The sequence below is a fragment of the Lissotriton helveticus genome, chromosome 10 (genome assembly GCF_964261635.1).
Source record: "Lissotriton helveticus chromosome 10, aLisHel1.1, whole genome shotgun sequence".
Taxonomy (NCBI): domain Eukaryota; kingdom Metazoa; phylum Chordata; class Amphibia; order Caudata; family Salamandridae; genus Lissotriton; species Lissotriton helveticus.
This window is the reverse complement of record NC_136071.1, coordinates 319,001,503-319,023,294: the sequence shown is the minus strand read 5'-3', so window position 1 is coordinate 319,023,294 and position 21,792 is coordinate 319,001,503.

The window sequence follows — 21,792 nt, the reverse complement described above, 5'->3', positions numbered from 1 at the left end:
AAATAAATAAAACCCTTGTGGGTTGATGCACAAGTCCCAGCGCCGTGACTGCTTGGTTTTGTAGGAATTCACACGAACTTGTGCAGGCTGCAGTCCTGAACTGAAGACAAGCACCTTCCCTTCCGATATTTCTGGCTCATGACTGGGAGCCAAAACGGACCTGCACAGCAGTGAGCTCTCCTTATCCGACCGTGCAAGGCCGTATAAAATCCAACAGTTCAGGCAGCACCTTAAAGAAGAGCCTCAGGGAAATAAATGAGTTTGTTTCTTTATTGTGAATAACTTGCCATAAATCACAGCGCCAGGGCACAGGCATCCACAGTGAGGCCAGACGCGTTTCAGGAGTCCAAATCCTTTCATCAGTGGCCGATTGAGAAATGAAAGGTCGCGCTGCAGACCAACAGTTAATATTCAACACACCTGCTCCGATGGGCGTGGCTCTCTCACAGCCTTATGGTGCTTGTAGTTCGTCTGTGTTTCTCCATGTGGGTGCGCTTCCAAACATTTCATTTAAAATAAATAAAACCCTTGTGGGTTGATGCACAAGTCCCAGCGCCGTGACTGCTCGGTTTTGTAGGATTCACACGAACTTGTGCAGGCTGCAGTCCCTAACTGTTGGTCTGCAGCGCGACCTTTCATTTCTCAATCGGCCACTGATGAAAGGATTTGGACTCCTGAAACGCGTCTGGCCTCACTGTGGATGCCTGTGCCCTGGCGCTGTGATTTATGGCAAGTTATTCAGAATAAAGAAACAAACTCATTTATTTCCCTGAGGCTCTTCTTTAAGGTGCTGCCTGAACTGTTGGATTTTATACGGCCTTGCACGGTCGGATAAGGAGAGCTCACTGTGGGTGCGCTTCCAAACATTTCATTTAAAATAAATAAAACCCTTGTGGGTTGATGCACAAGTCCCAGCGCCGTGACTGCTCGGTTTTGTAGGAATTCACACGAACTTGTGCAGGCTGCAGTCCTGAACTGAAGACAAGCACCTTCCCTTCCGATATTTCTGGCTCATGACTGGCAGCCAAAACGGACCTGCACAGCAGTGAGCTCTCCTTATCCGACCGTGCAAGGCCGTATAAAATCCAACAGTTCAGGCAGCACCTTAAAGAAGAGCCTCAGGGAAATAAATGAGTTTGTTTCTTTATTGTGAATAACTTGCCATAAATCACAGCTCCAGGGCACAGGCATCCACAGTGAGGCCAGACGCGTTTCAGGAGTCCAAATCCTTTCATCAGTGGCCGATTGAGAAATGAAAGGTCGCGCTGCAGACCAACAGTTAATATTCAACACACCTGCTCCGATGGGCGTGGCTCTCTCACAGCCTTATGGTGCTTGTAGTTCGTCTGTGTTTCTCCATGTGGGTGCGCTTCCAAACATTTCATTTAAAATAAATAAAACCCTTGTGGGTTGATGCACAAGTCCCAGCGCCGTGACTGCTCAGTTTTGTAGGAATTCACACGAACTTGTGCAGGCTGCAGTCCTGAACTGAAGACAAGCACCTTCCCTTCCGATATTTCTGGCTCATGACTGGGAGCCAAAACGGACCTGCACAGCAGTGAGCTCTCCTTATCCGACCGTGCAAGGCCGTATAAAATCCAACAGTTCAGGCAGCACCTTAAAGAAGAGCCTCAGGGAAATAAATGAGTTTGTTTCTTTATTGTGAATAACTTGCCATAAATCACAGCGCCAGGGCACAGGCATCCACAGTGAGGCCAGATGCGTTTCAGGAGTCCAAATCCTTTCATCAGTGGCCGATTGAGAAATGAAAGGTCGCGCTGCAGACCAACAGTTAATATTCAACACACCTGCTCCGATGGGCGTGGCTCTCTCACAGCCTTATGGTGCTTGTAGTTCGTCTGTGTTTCTCCATGTGGGTGCGCTTCCAAACATTTCATTTAAAATAAATAAAACCCTTGTGGGTTGATGCACAAGTCCCAGCGCCGTGACTGCTCGGTTTTGTAGGAATTCACACGAACTTGTGCAGGCTGCAGTCCTGAACTGAAGACAAGCACCTTCCCTTCCGATATTTCTGGCTCATGACTGGGAGCCAAAACGGACCTGCACAGCAGTGAGCTCTCCTTATCCGACCGTGCAAGGCCGTATAAAATCCAACAGTTCAGGCAGCACCTTAAAGAAGAGCCTCAGGGAAATAAATGAGTTTGTTTCTTTATTGTGAATAACTTGCCATAAATCACAGCGCCAGGGCACAGGCATCCACAGTGAGGCCAGACGCGTTTCAGGAGTCCAAATCCTTTCATCAGTGGCCGATTGAGAAATGAAAGGTCGCGCTGCAGACCAACAGTTAATATTCAACACACCTGCTCCGATGGGCGTGGCTCTCTCACAGCCTTATGGTGCTTGTAGTTCGTCTGTGTTTCTCCATGTGGGTGCGCTTCCAAACATTTCATTTAAAATAAATAAAACCCTTGTGGGTTGATGCACAAGTCCCAGCGCCGTGACTGCTCGGTTTTGTAGGAATTCACACGAACTTGTGCAGGCTGCAGTCCTGAACTGAAGACAAGCACCTTCCCTTCCAATATTTCTGGCTCATGACTGGGAGCTAAAACGGACCTGCACAGCAGTGAGCTCTCCTTATCCGACCGTGCAAGGCCGTATAAAATCCAACAGTTCAGACAGCACCTTAAAGAAGAGCCTCAGGGAAATAAATGAGTTCGTTTCTTTATTGTGAATAACTTGCCATAAATCACAGCGCCAGGGCACAGGCATCCACAGTGAGGCCAGACGCATTTCAGGAGTCCAAATCCTTTAATCAGTGGCCGATTGAGAAATGAAAGGTCGCGCTGCAGACCAACAGTTAATATTCAACACACCTGCTCCGATGGGCGTGGCTCTCTCACAGCCTTATGGTGCTTGTAGTTCGTCTGTGTTTCTCCATGTGGGTGCGCTTCCAAACATTTCATTTAAAATAAATAAAACCCTTGTGGGTTGATGCACAAGTCCCAGCGCCGTGACTGCTCGGTTTTGTAGGAATTCACACGAACTTGTGCAGGCTGCAGTCCTGAACTGAAGACAAGCACCTTCCCTTCCGATATTTCTGGCTCATGACTGGGAGCCAAAACGGACCTGCACCACAGTGAGCTCTCCTTATCCGACCGTGCAAGGCCGTATAAAATCCAACAGTTCAGGCAGCACCTTAAAGAAGAGCCTCAGGGAAATAAATGAGTTCGTTTCTTTATTGTGAATAACTTGCCATAAATCACAGCGCCAGGGCACAGGCATCCACAGTGAGGCCAGACGCGTTTCAGGAGTCCAAATCCTTTCATCAGTGGCCGATTGAGAAATGAAAGGTCGCGCTGCAGACCAACAGTTAATATTCAACACACCTGCTCCGATGGGCGTGGCTCTCTCACAGCCTTATGGTGCTTGTAGTTCGTCTGTGTTTCTCCATGTGGGTGCGCTTCCAAACATTTCATTTAAAATAAATAAAACCCTTGTGGGTTGATGCACAAGTCCCAGCGCCGTGACTGCTCGGTTTTGTAGGAATTCACACGAACTTGTGCAGGCTGCAGTCCTGAACTGAAGACAAGCACCTTCCCTTCCGATATTTCTGGCTCATGACTGGGAGCCAAAACGGACCTGCACAGCAGTGAGCTCTCCTTATCCGACCGTGCAAGGCCGTATAAAATCCAACAGTTCAGGCAGCACCTTAAAGAAGAGCCTCAGGGAAATAAATGAGTTTGTTTCTTTATTGTGAATAACTTGCCATAAATCACAGCGCCAGGGCACAGGCATCCACAGTGAGGCCAGACGCGTTTCAGGAGTCCAAATCCTTTCATCAGTGGCCGATTGAGAAATGAAAGGTCGCGCTGCAGACCAACAGTTAATATTCAACACACCTGCTCCGATGGGCGTGGCTCTCTCACAGCCTTATGGTGCTTGTAGTTCGTCTGTGTTTCTCCATGTGGGTGCGCTTCCAAACATTTCATTTAAAATAAATAAAACCCTTGTGGGTTGATGCACAAGTCCCAGCGCCGTGACTGCTCGGTTTTGTAGGATTCACACGAACTTGTGCAGGCTGCAGTCCCTAACTGTTGGTCTGCAGCGCGACCTTTCATTTCTCAATCGGCCACTGATGAAAGGATTTGGACTCCTGAAACGCGTCTGGCCTCACTGTGGATGCCTGTGCCCTGGCGCTGTGATTTATGGCAAGTTATTCAGAATAAAGAAACAAACTCATTTATTTCCCTGAGGCTCTTCTTTAAGGTGCTGCCTGAACTGTTGGATTTTATACGGCCTTGCACGGTCGGATAAGGAGAGCTCACTGTGGGTGCGCTTCCAAACATTTCATTTAAAATAAATAAAACCCTTGTGGGTTGATGCACAAGTCCCAGCGCCGTGACTGCTCGGTTTTGTAGGAATTCACACGAACTTGTGCAGGCTGCAGTCCTGAACTGAAGACAAGCACCTTCCCTTCCGATATTTCTGGCTCATGACTGGCAGCCAAAACGGACCTGCACAGCAGTGAGCTCTCCTTATCCGACCGTGCAAGGCCGTATAAAATCCAACAGTTCAGGCAGCACCTTAAAGAAGAGCCTCAGGGAAATAAATGAGTTTGTTTCTTTATTGTGAATAACTTGCCATAAATCACAGCTCCAGGGCACAGGCATCCACAGTGAGGCCAGACGCGTTTCAGGAGTCCAAATCCTTTCATCAGTGGCCGATTGAGAAATGAAAGGTCGCGCTGCAGACCAACAGTTAATATTCAACACACCTGCTCCGATGGGCGTGGCTCTCTCACAGCCTTATGGTGCTTGTAGTTCGTCTGTGTTTCTCCATGTGGGTGCGCTTCCAAACATTTCATTTAAAATAAATAAAACCCTTGTGGGTTGATGCACAAGTCCCAGCGCCGTGACTGCTCAGTTTTGTAGGAATTCACACGAACTTGTGCAGGCTGCAGTCCTGAACTGAAGACAAGCACCTTCCCTTCCGATATTTCTGGCTCATGACTGGGAGCCAAAACGGACCTGCACAGCAGTGAGCTCTCCTTATCCGACCGTGCAAGGCCGTATAAAATCCAACAGTTCAGGCAGCACCTTAAAGAAGAGCCTCAGGGAAATAAATGAGTTCGTTTCTTTATTGTGAATAACTTGCCATAAATCACAGCGCCAGGGCACAGGCATCCACAGTGAGGCCAGATGCGTTTCAGGAGTCCAAATCCTTTCATCAGTGGCCGATTGAGAAATGAAAGGTCGCGCTGCAGACCAACAGTTAATATTCAACACACCTGCTCCGATGGGCGTGGCTCTCTCACAGCCTTATGGTGCTTGTAGTTCGTCTGTGTTTCTCCATGTGGGTGCGCTTCCAAACATTTCATTTAAAATAAATAAAACCCTTGTGGGTTGATGCACAAGTCCCAGCGCCGTGACTGCTCGGTTTTGTAGGAATTCACACGAACTTGTGCAGGCTGCAGTCCTGAACTGAAGACAAGCACCTTCCCTTCCGATATTTCTGGCTCATGACTGGGAGCCAAAACGGACCTGCACAGCAGTGAGCTCTCCTTATCCGACCGTGCAAGGCCGTATAAAATCCAACAGTTCAGGCAGCACCTTAAAGAAGAGCCTCAGGGAAATAAATGAGTTTGTTTCTTTATTGTGAATAACTTGCCATAAATCACAGCGCCAGGGCACAGGCATCCACAGTGAGGCCAGACGCGTTTCAGGAGTCCAAATCCTTTCATCAGTGGCCGATTGAGAAATGAAAGGTCGCGCTGCAGACCAACAGTTAATATTCAACACACCTGCTCCGATGGGCGTGGCTCTCTCACAGCCTTATGGTGCTTGTAGTTCGTCTGTGTTTCTCCATGTGGGTGCGCTTCCAAACATTTCATTTAAAATAAATAAAACCCTTGTGGGTTGATGCACAAGTCCCAGCGCCGTGACTGCTCGGTTTTGTAGGAATTCACACGAACTTGTGCAGGCTGCAGTCCTGAACTGAAGACAAGCACCTTCCCTTCCAATATTTCTGGCTCATGACTGGGAGCTAAAACGGACCTGCACAGCAGTGAGCTCTCCTTATCCGACCGTGCAAGGCCGTATAAAATCCAACAGTTCAGACAGCACCTTAAAGAAGAGCCTCAGGGAAATAAATGAGTTCGTTTCTTTATTGTGAATAACTTGCCATAAATCACAGCGCCAGGGCACAGGCATCCACAGTGAGGCCAGACGCATTTCAGGAGTCCAAATCCTTTAATCAGTGGCCGATTGAGAAATGAAAGGTCGCGCTGCAGACCAACAGTTAATATTCAACACACCTGCTCCGATGGGCGTGGCTCTCTCACAGCCTTATGGTGCTTGTAGTTCGTCTGTGTTTCTCCATGTGGGTGCGCTTCCAAACATTTCATTTAAAATAAATAAAACCCTTGTGGGTTGATGCACAAGTCCCAGCGCCGTGACTGCTCGGTTTTGTAGGAATTCACACGAACTTGTGCAGGCTGCAGTCCTGAACTGAAGACAAGCACCTTCCCTTCCGATATTTCTGGCTCATGACTGGGAGCCAAAACGGACCTGCACCACAGTGAGCTCTCCTTATCCGACCGTGCAAGGCCGTATAAAATCCAACAGTTCAGGCAGCACCTTAAAGAAGAGCCTCAGGGAAATAAATGAGTTCGTTTCTTTATTGTGAATAACTTGCCATAAATCACAGCGCCAGGGCACAGGCATCCACAGTGAGGCCAGACGCGTTTCAGGAGTCCAAATCCTTTCATCAGTGGCCGATTGAGAAATGAAAGGTCGCGCTGCAGACCAACAGTTAATATTCAACACACCTGCTCCGATGGGCGTGGCTCTCTCACAGCCTTATGGTGCTTGTAGTTCGTCTGTGTTTCTCCATGTGGGTGCGCTTCCAAACATTTCATTTAAAATAAATAAAACCCTTGTGGGTTGATGCACAAGTCCCAGCGCCGTGACTGCTCGGTTTTGTAGGAATTCACACGAACTTGTGCAGACTGCAGTCCTGAACTGAAGACAAGCACCTTCCCTTCTGATATTTCTGGCTCATGACTGGGAGCCAAAACGGACCTGCACAGCAGTGAGCTCTCCTCGGCGCTGGGACTTGTGCATCAACCCACAAGGGTTTTATTTATTTTAAATGAAATGTTTGGAAGCGCACCCACATGGAGAAACACAGACGAACTACAAGCACCATAAGGCTGTGAGAGAGCCACGCCCATCGGAGCAGGTGTGTTGAATATTAACTGTTGGTCTGCAGCGCGACCTTTCATTTCTCAATCGGCCACTGATGAAAGGATTTGGACTCCTGAAACGCGTCTGGCCTCACTGTGGATGCCTGTGCCCTGGCGCTGTGATTTATGGCAAGTTATTCACAATAAAGAAACGAACTCATTTATTTCCCTGAGGCTCTTCTTTAAGGTGCTGCCTGAACTGTTGGATTTTATACGGCCTTGCACGGTCGGATAAGGAGAGCTCACTGCTGTGCAGGTCCGTTTTGGCTCCCAGTCATGAGCCAGAAATATCGTAAGGGAAGGTGCTTGTCTTCAGTTCAGGACTGCAGCCTGCACAAGTTCGTGTGAATTCCTACAAAACCGAGCAGTCACGGCGCTGGGACTTGTGCATCAACCCACAAGGGTTTTATTTATTTTAAATGAAATGTTTGGAAGCGCACCCACATGGAGAAACACAGACGAACTACAAGCACCATAAGGCTGTGAGAGAGCCACGCCCATCGGAGCAGGTGTGTTGAATATTAACTGTTGGTCTGCAGCGCGACCTTTCATTTCTCAATCGGCCACTGATGAAAGGATTTGGACTCCTGAAACGCGTCTGGCCTCACTGTGGATGCCTGTGTCCTGGCGCTGTGATTTATGGCAAGTTATTCACAATAAAGAAACAAACTCATTTATTTCCCTGAGGCTCTTCTTTAAGGTGCTGCCTGAACTGTTGGATTTTATACAGCCTTGCACGGTCGGATAAGGAGAGCTCACTGCTGTGCAGGTCCGTTTTGGCTCCCAGTCATGAGCCAGAAATATCGGAAGGGAAGGTGCTTGTCTTCAGTTCAGGACTGCAGCCTGCACAAGTTCGTGTGAATTCCTACAAAACCGAGCAGTCACGGCGCTGGGACTTGTGCATCAACCCACAAGGGTTTTATTTATTTTAAATGAAATGTTTGGAAGCGCACCCACATGGAGAAACACAGACGAACTACAAGCACCATAAGGCTGTGAGAGAGCCACGCCCATCGGAGCAGGTGTGTTGAATATTAACTGTTGGTCTGCAGCGCGACCTTTCATTTCTCAATCGGCCACTGATGAAAGGATTTGGACTCCTGAAACGCGTCTGGCCTCACTGTGGATGCCTGTGCCCTGGCGCTGTGATTTATGGCAAGTTCTTCACAATAAAGAAACAAACTCATTTATTTCCCTGAGGCTCTTCTTTAAGGTGCTGCCTGAACTGTTGGATTTTATACGGCCTTGCACGGTCGGATAAGGAGAGCTCACTGCTGTGCAGGTCCGTTTTGGCTCCCAGTCATGAGCCAGAAATATCGGAAGGGAAGGTGCTTGTCTTCAGTTCAGGACTGCAGCCTGCACAAGTTCGTGTGAATTCCTACAAAACCGAGCAGTCACGGCGCTGGGACTTGTGCATCAACCCACAAGGGTTTTATTTATTTTAAATGAAATGTTTGGAAGCGCACCCACATGGAGAAACACAGACGAACTACAAGCACCATAAGGCTTTGAGAGAGCCACGCCCATCGGAGCAGGTGTGTTGAATATTAACTGTTGGTCTGCAGCGCGACCTTTCATTTCTCAATCTGCCACTGATGAAAGGATTTGGACTCCTGAAACGCGTCTGGCCTCACTGTGGATGCCTGTGCCCTGGCGCTGTGATTTATGGCAAGTTATTCACAATAAAGAAACAAACTCATTTATTTCCCTGAGGCTCTTCTTTAAGGTGCTGCCTGAACTGTTGGATATATATATATATATATATATTTTTTTTTTTTTTTATTTTTTCTTTTTTTCTTTCACGAGGTGAAAATAATGAAGCAAACATTGATGAGCTGAATACACAGGCCATTGCACAAGAGGAGGACATCAATATCTCATCACCTGGCTGCAGTCCATTCAAAGCCCCTTCTACATTTGTTCCGATTATGCCACAGACACGTTGGATATTTTTCTCGATCGTTTAACAGATGAGTTTAAAATACTATATAAAAATTCATGCAAATTCAAAATAAAATCTAAGGAAAAGAATAAGGATTATATCCAACTGATGTCCAAACTCAAAAACAATGACAATGTGGTGATTAACAATTCGGACAAAGGGGGCAACATTGTTCTGTGGGAAAAGCAACTTTACAGGACAGAAGCATATCAGCACATCAATGATGAACAGTGCTATGAACCTAGTGAAGCAGCCTATGTTGGAAAAATTAACAGGGATTTTAAAAATGACCTCCTGACTTGGCAAAGAGATGGCCTCATTTCTAAAGAAGAATATACATTTTTATATAAGGAACATCTCACTCTACCGACATTTTATCTCATTCCGAAGGTGCACAAAGGTATTGATCCTATGCCAGGAAGACCTATCATTTAGGCGAGAAATAGTACATTTGAGTGCACCTCGAGATATGTGCATTTTTTCCTCCAAGAGCATGTGACCACCTTGCCGTCTTTTTACGAGACTCCAGTGACTTTTTATCCAAATTAAGTGCTGTGCAATGGGCTGATGAATATTTGTTTTTAACACTTCATATCGCCGCTCGGTATACGAGCATCAAACATGATGATGGGTTAGGGGCTGTTGACTTTTATCTCAGACATAGGTGCATCTCTATGTACAAGCACAATCAAATGCTTGTGAAGATGATCATTGGTACCTACACAATATTGTTTTTACGTTTGATGGCAAGATAATCAAGCAGAAACAGGGCGTGGCAATGGGAGCATGCTTCTCCTCCATCTATGCATGTCTTCATGTAGGCTGGTGGGAGGAGCATGTCCTCAAAGTTGAACTCAGAGCATTATTTGAACAACATTTGATTGAAATGTGGCGTTATATTGATGATGCCTTTATAGTGTGGAGTTTGTCGATCTCATCAACATAAATGATTACAATCTTAATTTTACAGCACATATAGACCCCGTCACCACAAACTTCTTAGACATCACCGTATATGTAGAGAAGGGTGTAATTGAAACTTGTCTGTTCAGGAAACCAACGTCAGGCAATACAAAATTACACGCCTCGAGCTTTCATCCCCATCACACCATTTCTAGTCTGCCCTATGGGGAGTTTCTGAGAATTCGTAGAGCTTGCAGCTCCGATTCCACCATGGTGTCGGTTCAACAGGTGGCAAAGCTGAGGCTGATAGAATGAGGTTATGATCCTAGCAAACTAGAAGTGGCTTTGAGAAAAGCCAACCAGAGGGTCAGATCTGAATTACTCAAACCTGCACCCAAGCCCACCACAAAGGTATCAACTTCCCTGGCAAGTACTGGGAGTGTGGTTAGCCAGGGCGATTCGGGTGCAGATTAATTTCCACATATAGCCAACAATCTAATGCCATTAAGAAAATCATTAATGCCTAATGGCCTATTGTACTCACTGACGTGACTCTTCAGCAAATACTCCCTAGCAAACCTAACTTCACTTTCCGGAAAGCACACTCAATGCGTAGTGATCTAGTGAAAACCAGTCCAGAGCTCAATATCAAATGCAGTTGGCTTTCAACAAAGAAGGTTTTTTTCAAATGCAGCACGTGTCGTGCGTGCAAGTTTGGGGTGAACACTTAATCATATACCACTGCTTTTTCTGATGTTCCAATTAAACTGACTAGACATTTCACATGCCGTACGGAATACGCAGTTTATGTTCTCAAATGCATCTGCGGATTACGGTATGTTGGGAGTATATAAACCCGGTTTTCTTGCGTATTCTGTAACATCTTTGGGCAACTGTCAACTCTGACCCCACTTACCCAGTGGCGAGACACATCAAATTGGAGCACAACAATAATCTCAATGTGCTCCAATACTTTGTGATAGATAGTGTCCCATTGAACAAACGTGGAGGTAACAGGGAAAAAAACCTAAGACAGTTGGAGACTAAATATATTATTGAGCTCGATACTAAGATTCCTTGAGGGCTCAATATTTGCGAAGATTTGCACTATTACCTGTGGTTAAATACACTAACAGTGAGTACTTTGGCCTAGTGTACATTCTGAATGCACTGTATTTTTTAATGTTTATACTATTGTAACATTTATGGTTTTAATGTTTTTAGTCTTTGCTATGCAACTAGTTTTTTTCCATTTTACCATTTATTTATATTTTTAGTTATGAGTGGGTGGTTTTATGCTATTTATTGGCGTTTTTTGCACAGATTTTTAACATTGATGCAGTCACTCTGTCTATGTCCCATATTTTGTACGACGTAGAATCTCAGGTATTTGAGTCTGTTTTTGTTCCAACCAAGAGAGATCTCTTGGGGTTGATAGCCAGGGGGGCTCCCCTGGAATGGATTTACATGAAATTTCTATCATGACTAACCATTTATACTGTTATGCATTGGGAAGTTTTCCAATATGAAATGTATATAATTGAATAACACCTGCTTGCTTTATCTCTACTTATATATAGGTTTACGTTAATTTTCCCCAGATGGGATTTTTGGATCTTTTTAAGCACTTAGCACTTTATTCACTTTGTGGCTGTCGGGCTATAGGTAGGGCAATCATAGCTTATATTTGAATTTGTATACACCTGCGATTTACATGTTATTTGTAGTGGGTGTATATTTTAGTGATGGTGCATCTATTCATGATTTCAAGTATTTGTGCAGTTATTTTGAATTTTACTTTTATTTATTCCAGGTACGAACATATTAGGTTACCTGGATGTAGTATTTGTACTGTTATCCTGCATTTTCGCTATTTACAAAATCATATTTGCATTTTGAGTTGCCAGTGCCCTGCTTTGAACTATGTTTAACATTTATAGTATGTTTACCATTTTCATTATTAGTCAGGTGACAGCACATCACATGATGATCTGGGAGGGTTTAAATATTTTGTGAAACACTTGATTGGCGTTTATGTGAACAACGTGACTAGGATCACCGAAACGCATCTTACCACTTTGTACCGACCGATTTAAAAAGAAGACTTTATATCACCAGCAAACATCAGCGCATCGAAGTGTCCGTTTTCTCTGATGGTGCCTGCAATGCATTTTGGAGCGTAACCTGATATATATATATATACCCGGAGCCCGCCGTAAAGCACACATGACACAAGGGAGGCTGCAGGGCGGTCCGTGACTTCACGGAGGGTGGATTGGACTTCCATATCTACCCCTACCCGGTAAAATCTATCTGCTTAGGGGCTGGAACGTTTTGGGGACCGGAGGAAGCTGTTTTCAGAGCAAATTACGGGATATTGACATTTGAGCACGTTGCGATTTGCCCGCATTCCCACCCAGCCACAAGGGGATGTCCCGTGCAGAGTGGTGAGTACTTAATTCAATTAGGGGGCAGGGCGGGCTCCGACCAATCAGGAGAAAATGCAGGACTAATTTATGCGAGTGGTCACGTTGCCCAAACATTGTAAGGCATCAGAAGAAGGCCGTAAGGCCGAAATGCATCATGCCGCTAATCTAATTAAAGAGCTTCCAAACGTCTCCCCTGTGTGGCCTCTGCTTCTTCGTTGCTGGAGGAGGTGTGGTGAGATATTGTGCGCGGTTGCCAGATACGCGCTACAGGTGCCACGTTCTACAAAGTGGCCCGGGTTAACTGGTGTATGCTGTGGAATGAACTTTTTTCGTCCAAGGTATTGGGAAACCCAGAGCCCGCCGTAAAGCACAGATGACACAAGGGAGGCTGCATGGCGGTCCGTGACTTCACGGAGGGTGGATTGGACTTCCATATCTACCCCTACCCGGTGAAATCTATCTGCTGAGAGGCTGGAACGTTTTGGGGACCGGAGGAAGCTGTTTTCAGAGCAAATTATGGGATATTGACATTTGAGCACGTCGCTATTTGCCTGCATTTCCACCCAGCCACAAGGTGATGTCCCGTGCAGCACTTACCGGAGAATGGAATTCTGGGACTCACAGTTTTCATCTACTGCGAGTGGTGAGCACTTAATTCAATTAGGGGGCAGGGCGGGCTCGGACCAAACAGGAGAACATGCAGGACTAATTTATGCGAGTGGTCACGTCGCCCAAACATTGTAAGGCATCAGAAGAAGGCAGTAAGGCCGAAATGCATCATGCCGCTAATCTTATTAAAGAGCTCCAAAACGTCTCCCCTGTGTGGCCTCTGCTTCTTCGTTGCTGGAGGAGGTGTGGAGATATATATATATATATATATATATATATATATATATATATATATATATATATATATATATATATATATATATATATATATATATATATATAAAACCAAAGGAATCCTGGGTCATGCGATGCGCACAACAGCGGGTGCCTCGCGAAGGGGCTGGATTCAAGCCCTGATCTTTAATTTTTTGCACATAAGACGCAGCACTCTGGAGCTTATATTTCAGCAATTTAATCCAACAACACACCACCAACGCATTTTAGCCTGGATCGGCCTTGATCACGGTTAGTGAGTCCTTCCTTTAATGCACTATTTATACCCGATCCTATTATGTGGCATTGTGGGATATAGTGCTAACAATGAAACTTTATTTACAAATATTTACAAAAGGAATTTTTTACTGTCAATCATTCAGGCAATCCATATATTTATGTAATATATTACTGAATGGCGGTCATGGCAGCAGTTATATTTAAACAACTTAGGGCATCATGTTTTCAATTTGTCTACCACGTTTTACACAAAGTTCTTTTTTGGGTATAGTACCCATCTAGAGTCAACGTTCTTTTTTAACTCATTTCGGGCTCGCATCCTATTGCGACCTCAAATCACTCACGTCATTGATGTAATTTCAATTTCGACCAGGAGTTTACATGATGTTACTGTTATATATGTATATATTTATATGCCTGCTTCTTGGTACACACAGTACAAGTACAAGCACTAACGGGAGCTCATTAAACCCAGATTTATTGGGAAAACACACAATCATATGTATAGGTGACAGGGACATTATAGTTAAGAAATGGAACTAAAGAAACCTTAGAATTTCTCTCAAAAAAACAAAGATTACAGAGACGTTATAGTTTGGCTCAGATTTCACAAGTACAAAACCACAGAAATTCACCAGTTATAGTTACCTTATCTAACTATAACGTATGCCCCTACAATGCACTACTTATGACCTCACATATTACATCCCTCATGACATTGTCAGTGACATCATGATAACATCTTAAATGATATGAGTGTATGTGAGAGTAGCTGAATGGGTTTGTGAGTGGGCAGCCGCTGCACTTGCGGGTAAGAGCGGTGGGGTGGTGCGGCGGTGGGTGGGCTTTCGACAGATGAGGAGGGGGGAAGATTAATTATTTGTTTAATTTCCCCTCATGGCTGTCTATTGAATCCCCCCAACATGGCCCAACCACTCTTACCTGCACAGGCCACGGCTGTGATAGGGTGTGTCCGTGGGTGTGCCAGTAGTTGTGTGAGTGACTGGGCAGAACAGAACCTCACCTGCCCCTTTCTCCAACAAAGGTCCACAGTTTTTGCATAAAATATCAACCCAACTGGAGTACTTTGTATTGGCCACCAATCCCACAGTTTATGTTATCTGAATGTGCAGATCCTGTATAGGGTATATAGGAACTATACTACACAAGCCCACTTGCACATTTGTGGCAGAGTACCAACATCTTTGGCATGCCATGACAGTTTCTTAGAGAAAGGCCAAAAGGCAGTGATAAGCAGGATATTTGCTAATACAGAGTGATGATCACCATCACTAACTGGGGATGTGCAACTTTAAGTCAGGAAGATAAATGCTGTGCTCAATCTCAACATCATACATTTTTGCATACATCACACTTTTCAGATCCATCATCACACTAGAGGCGAGGTCCATGTGATATACATCCAGACTGTGTTCAACAACATACCGGAGCCTTTAAAAATAAATCTTCACATCTCACATTGAAAATATATGAGGAAGGCACTCACCAGTGGCAGGTGGGTCCATGAAGGCATCGATGTCCCCCTGAATTAGCAGTGGTCTTCCAGCTTTGAGACACTAAAACATCTTGTGTTAGTATCAGACGTGAATTACCATATGTGTCATGTTCATCATTAGATTCAATTGATGGCTTGTAACAGTGCTGTCTCTGTGCATGTTGCATACATGAATGGATCTGCTTTGCCTCTCTGACACACAAAACAAGACCATTATAGCCTTGTGGAACACAAGACAATCCTGCTACTATATGTGCACATTTTGCGTACACATCTTGTGTGACACATTCACAAGGCCACGTTTCGAGCCACAACATCATTTTGTGTAGACAATATTTGCCTAGCAAATTTCACAAGGGTGTGTTAAGAAAATTAACATGGTATGATCCCACATTGTGTATGAGGCAGACTGACACACATAAAACGTGATAGGAGTCCCAATGCAAATGTTTTTTTTCATTGGACCTTACACCAAATCACCTATGTCCTATTGCAATGCAGAATTATTGAGAGTGTGCCATACTTGTGATCCAACGCATACATTGGGAACTGTTAACAAATGCTTAGACCATTTCATAATGGGGATAGACAAGTTAGTCCACCAGGCAGTGTGTTTTGTCATATGTCTTGCATTGTGCAGCTCACATCGATACTTCATATGCATTGAGAGTCCACACACACAAATCTCCTTATACAATATCTTAATATGTTGCACTGCGCAGCACACATTTAAACATGACACAGCATTTCATGTGTGATGTGCAGGAGTGTAGACATTCACAGGGTCATACATCAACACTGTCACACTGGCACAATGGTACAATGTGATTGTGTTTGAGCTGGCAGCGTGACTGAAAAAATAAATGTCATCATCCTGTAGCTTTTATTACAGTGTGTCACTGACTACATTTGTTGACATGAAAAAAGAAAATGTGATTTAATTAAACTTTTGTCATGTACTTACCACCTTGCCTGCCAACGATGACTCCCAGGTGGTCCAACATGCCACCCTCACTCCCCACGCAATCCTGTCATCAGTGCTCCCATTGGTGGACCGTCCTGTCCACCCCAATGATCTGCATCATTTGGCTGTGAATATGCTCCCACCTCACCTTTCGGACACTGACAACTTAACCTTGAAGGATACACCCCCACTCTCAACCATCAGTGGCAGGTAAAATTTCACTAGCCAGAGGAAGCCCCCCGGCCCCCTCTGACATCCTTCCCTCCCTCCCCACACACATCTCCCAAAACACCTAAACCCACTATGTAAAAAGAAAACCCTCAAAATGTTACCCTGAAACCCTTAGTAAGAAAAATGCACCCCTTGGAGAGACACCCGACAAGATTAACAACAAGACTCAAAAAAAATGTAAAGACTAGTACACATAACTTGACAGAGACACTAGGGACAGTTCACAGGACACAACACCACTCTCTTCTCCAACAAAACCACACAAAACTCAATACACCTACAACACTCTCCACAGGCACTGACAGTGTGCTTAAAAGAGAAAGTGAATGTGTACAATACTCCTCCATTACTCAGGATGCAGACTGACATCACTTCCTGTGTTTTTGCAGCCCATTTTTGGACTCTACGATAATATTTTACCCGCTAAGGTCTGAGCGGTAACTTTCAGTGTTGTAACATGTATTTTGCGATTATTTTCAATGGCGGTTATGAAAAAAAATATTGCTTTCATGTTTAAGCTGCAAATATCTTAATGCTAACTACAAGTGTTCATCAGATGTACCAGATTTAATGAAATAGCATGACTAAGGACACCATTTGGCTATGGGATGTGATCTGTATTGTGTATGTGACTTCAGTCATCCTGATATGTCATGATTTCAGTAAAACATGCCCTTGGTCCTCACATTGATGCCTATGCACATTGATTAATGTGTGCCAAGACATACATGAATCAGTGGCAGTAATTATCGTTGGCATAGGTTGTATGTGTGACCACATATGCGACTGTCACTTTACACATTGCTGTGATGTCTGCACCTGTTTGACAGGGGATGCGCTTGGTCTTTGAACCGAAGGAACGACTTCAGAGCCTAGGCTCCTTCACTACCTCATTTTGCCTGCTCTCTCTGTGCAGGATGCGCACGGGCCACACCCAGGCAAAGCCCATTACAAGGGCAGGCCCATCCTTGCCCATCACTGATCGGAGGAGGCCGCCTCCCCTTGTGCAGCCTGGATATATTGAACTATTGCGCCCGGCGGGTGAGTCTCTCTTATTACATTATATACCTCCAAGCTATCTCTAAGCTGTTTCCTGAGTAGAGTGATCCCAGCTACCTTTTTGGATTTTTAAAAAAGGAGGCTCTTGGGCACAAAATTGTGAAATACAAGGCCCGGGTCCCCTTGAGATGAGTAGTAAATCTACAAACAGTACTACCATTGACACTTTTCTAGCTAGAGCAGTGGGGGTTGTTACCACCTAGATTGACCTGGCCGAACGCAGGTTATCGATAGAGGCGGGGGCATGTGGATCATTACTAAGGGGGGTCGGCCATGCAGGCCTCACAGTCTGCCCCCAAGGACACACAGTGACCCTGATCAAGCCAAGCCTTCCATGCACCTCTCTGGAGGTTCATTCACTGGACAATCCAACTACTGAAACCCCTAATAATAGTTATTGTTCACCCCAGCCTAAAAGAAAGAGGCAAACCAACAACCTCCTAAAGCAAGGGGCACAAAAGGACCTCTGAATCGATCCACAAACCGGCTGAGTGCTAATTGTTTGGGATCAGTGAATTTTTCTGCCAAGAATTGGTCTGATGTCATTGATACATTTAAGGACGCGATCTTACTTAGTATAGCCCCCTTGATGGGATAATTATCAGCCTTGGAGTCAGCTATAATCAAACCGACTGCTGGGGTTGACCCACTTAAAGATACTTTAAATTCAATTTCTTCTTTGGGAGGAAAGACTATGGGGCCTGAATTGTTCAATACTTATGGGCAGCCTATTTTTTCCAGAGGTCAGGTTTTAGATGGAGGGAGCATTTGTGTCCACAGTCCTCCCTAGCCATCCCAGTTGCTTTCCCTGCCTTTGGCTTCCTTAGTTTCATCTGCAGTAAGAAACTCTTTAGAAGAAGATCGGTCCTGTAGGTCTTGTTTGGACCAACTAGTGTCTGGGGAATTGGTGGGCAAGAAGATTAAGCCAGATGCATGGCTTCTCTGTCTAAATGTAACTCCGGACTGTTGTCCTTATGTAGCTATCTTGTCAGGGGGCCAAAGTATTAACACAAACACTATCGAACCTACAGAACAATTAAAAAAAAATGGCATTGGCTGATAAATAATGCACATTTTAAGACTTAGGATTCTGATGATTTTCTTTTTGTGAGAAGAGTAGGGTGGGTTGGTCCTGTGCCAAAATCGCTTACGATATTGAACAAATGAATACACCCATTCACTCTTTTGAAAAAGCTAATAGTGTAAAAGATTATGTGGTCCCCTCATTTCTTGATACAGGAGCAGCACCTACAATTCAATCACTTTGGAATCTACCTTTAGTGCAGGGACACTTTAAATGTGGACACTGCAAGGCATGTCAGACAACGATCCAAACTAAAAAATTCATGTATAAACAGCATACGATTGATCTGGAATCATTTACAAACTGTAACACAATGAATGTAATTTATGTAATCATCTGCCCCTGTGGACTACGCTACGTGGGCCAAACCCAGCAAAAAATCAGTGCTCGAATACTCCAACATCAAAGCAAGGTTCGATGTGGGGTCCAAGGAGCATCTTTAGTTGAACATTGTACAATGAAGGGACATACCCCAGATCAGTTACAGTGATTGGTTTTAGAGAAAGCCACACTGGGCCCCGGGGGGGGGTTCAACATTGGATCAATCCTGAACATAAGAGAATGTAAATGGATGGCCCATTTGGATACAATTAAAAATGGGCTCAATGAACTAGATTCCAGTCATGCACAATTAGCGTGCCTCATGTCTGAGTTGTTTGTTCCAAATGCCACCTCGCACTTTTAGCATGGACCTGTTTGACCACATGTTGATTTCAGAGTATGGAATTACTAATAAGTGACCATTCCATCTTAACACTTTAGAATGCGTTTTGGCGTCTAACAGTACTTTTCAACTTGTAACGTCTAAACATGTAATGTAATAACCAGGTTATCCTGGTTCATGTTTTCCTAATAATGTTGTGTACTTTTCCCATTTTCCCATACTAATGCCAACTGTATTGTAACTCAACTATTCACGGATGTTGATTCAAACATTGGTTGATAACAAACTTGACCATACAATGTGCCCGTGGTGGCGTTTATACTGTGACTAATGTTTTCCAATACTAATGCTCACTGTATTATAACTCAATTATGCACGGATGTGTATTTAAACAATGGTTGATAACATACCAGACCATACGATGTGCCCGTGGTGGCGTCTTCACTTTATACTGTGTCTAATGTTTTATCAACATGCCTTCACAATCAGCATTACGTACGTAACACAATGTGGACTTCTCTATATACCAAAATGCTTTAATTCCGAATTCCAATGTTACCGCCACTAAACCCATGACTAATTGCCTTCCGCAGAATAAAGTTGTTGCTTTTTGATGGTCCAATATTTACTATTCCCCACTAAATGTCAGTGTTTGACATGGTAAAGTCTGTCTTCGCTTCTTGTGTGACATGCATCTAGCTTTCACGAGCATCTAGCGTCTGCAGGCCGCCGATACTCACGCAGCAACAGTGAATTTTTTGGCGTATTTAAGTAGGTCACATTTCACCACTCCGGTTCCTTTCCATTTACGCGGCGAGTAGCGGTGAGTTTGTCAGAGAGTCTTTCGGCCACATGCTTCATTGTTGCCGTTTGCGATTCCTAAATTGCAAAAATTAAGGAATCGCAATTTAGAAATCGCAAACGGCAATGCATGAAAAAATCTCAACTTTTTTTTGCGATTCCTTATTTTTCCTTAATTGCGATTCACAATTTGCGAATCGCAATTAAGGAAAACCTTCCCATTGATTCCTATGGGCGGCCCATAGGAATGAATGGGAAGGCATTCACATTTTGCGATTTTCAATTTGCGAATTCGCAAAATGTGAATGCAATTTCAAGGGTGCAGGGGGGTCCAAAGAACCCCTCCCTGCACCCCTGAAATTTAACTTTAAATGCAATTTACACACACACATGCCCCAAGGACATGGGTGTGTGCAAATTAAAACTTTCAAATATGTAAATTGTGCATGTTTGAAAGTTTTCGGTAAATTAGCATGAAGTTCAACTACATGCTAATTTACCCCTTCCAATTTGCGAATTCGCAATTTAAAAATTATCATGCATTGCATTTAAGAAATCTCAAATTGCGATTTCTGAAATGCAAACGCAATTTTAGAAATTGCAACAAAGCATGATGCATCCAAAATGTAAGAATTGCATTCGCAAACGGCCGAAAATTGCGATTCGCACCGTTTGCGAATGCAATTCTCAATGATGCATGTGGGCATTTGTGAGTGCGATGCGGGCGCTGTTTCAGTAGAGACATCACTTCTGATGCTCAGCTTCCCTTAAGATAACAGCCATAACTGAAGCCTCTACCTTCTGTCTTTGTTTACAGATTCTGCACCGCGGCGCCACCATCGCTTACACGGTAACCCCGTTAAACGCTGTGAGTGTGCTTGTTTTTCCCGAGTTGTGGGCGCTTTGCCTGCTTACACTCCCTTTGCACTTTATTTTCAAATTGTGGTGGCAAAGGGGTGACTCTTTATTCAATGCAACAGGCAGGTATTTACTATTTTAGTCATGACACGGTGGCCTTAGTACACTAACCACCGTTTGTTTTGTTTTATTTAGGGTCTTTGATAGCAGTTGTTTCATGTGTTCTAATGTTTCAGATTAACACTTTGCGAGGCAACCAAGGATTCTGGTTCCCTTTTAAGTAAATAATGTGAATTGGACAGTAATTATTTGATTCAACCTTCAAGTAAGAGACCAATATTTACCAATGACTATAATATATCTTACCCCATCTTACCCCAACACATTTGAAGGGTACATTCATATGCACCCTATTATTGCAGGTGTTTTTCCGCTCTCCTTTGTTTGGAGCCCTTGAGCCCGACTTGTCTTATCAACCTCCCCATGTGAGGCCTTTTTCACAGTAAATCATAGGGACTGATGCCCTTAATTTATATGTTTCTATTGTTTTGCGGTCAGTTGTGTTCTACATTTTTTTTGTAATCAATCCCTAGGTGCCATCCCCAGACCCCGCCCCCCTTCACCACAGTCCTGAGGAAGACCCTGTTTGTAAGGATTGAAAGGACCTACACACAGTCTGGGGTCGAAACGTCGACACTTCATATGTTGCCAGTATAAGCAACAGTACTTGTTTTAATGTGTTGTGTTTCTTGCTATACATGACTATATGATACATTATATTAAGGATTTTAATTGTGAAGTTTTGGGCTAAATGATATGCCACCTAGTTAGAATAATGTGATATGCACATACACTAACTTCACGTACCCCGCAACCCTCACCTAAATCACTGACTTTTCCTTATTTCTTTCCCCTTTTCCTCTGGGCACTTGCAGCTTTTTAATGTGCCTTTGCAATTAATATATATGTTCAATGTGATTAAATAACACTGTTGCAAAATATATATATATGCTCT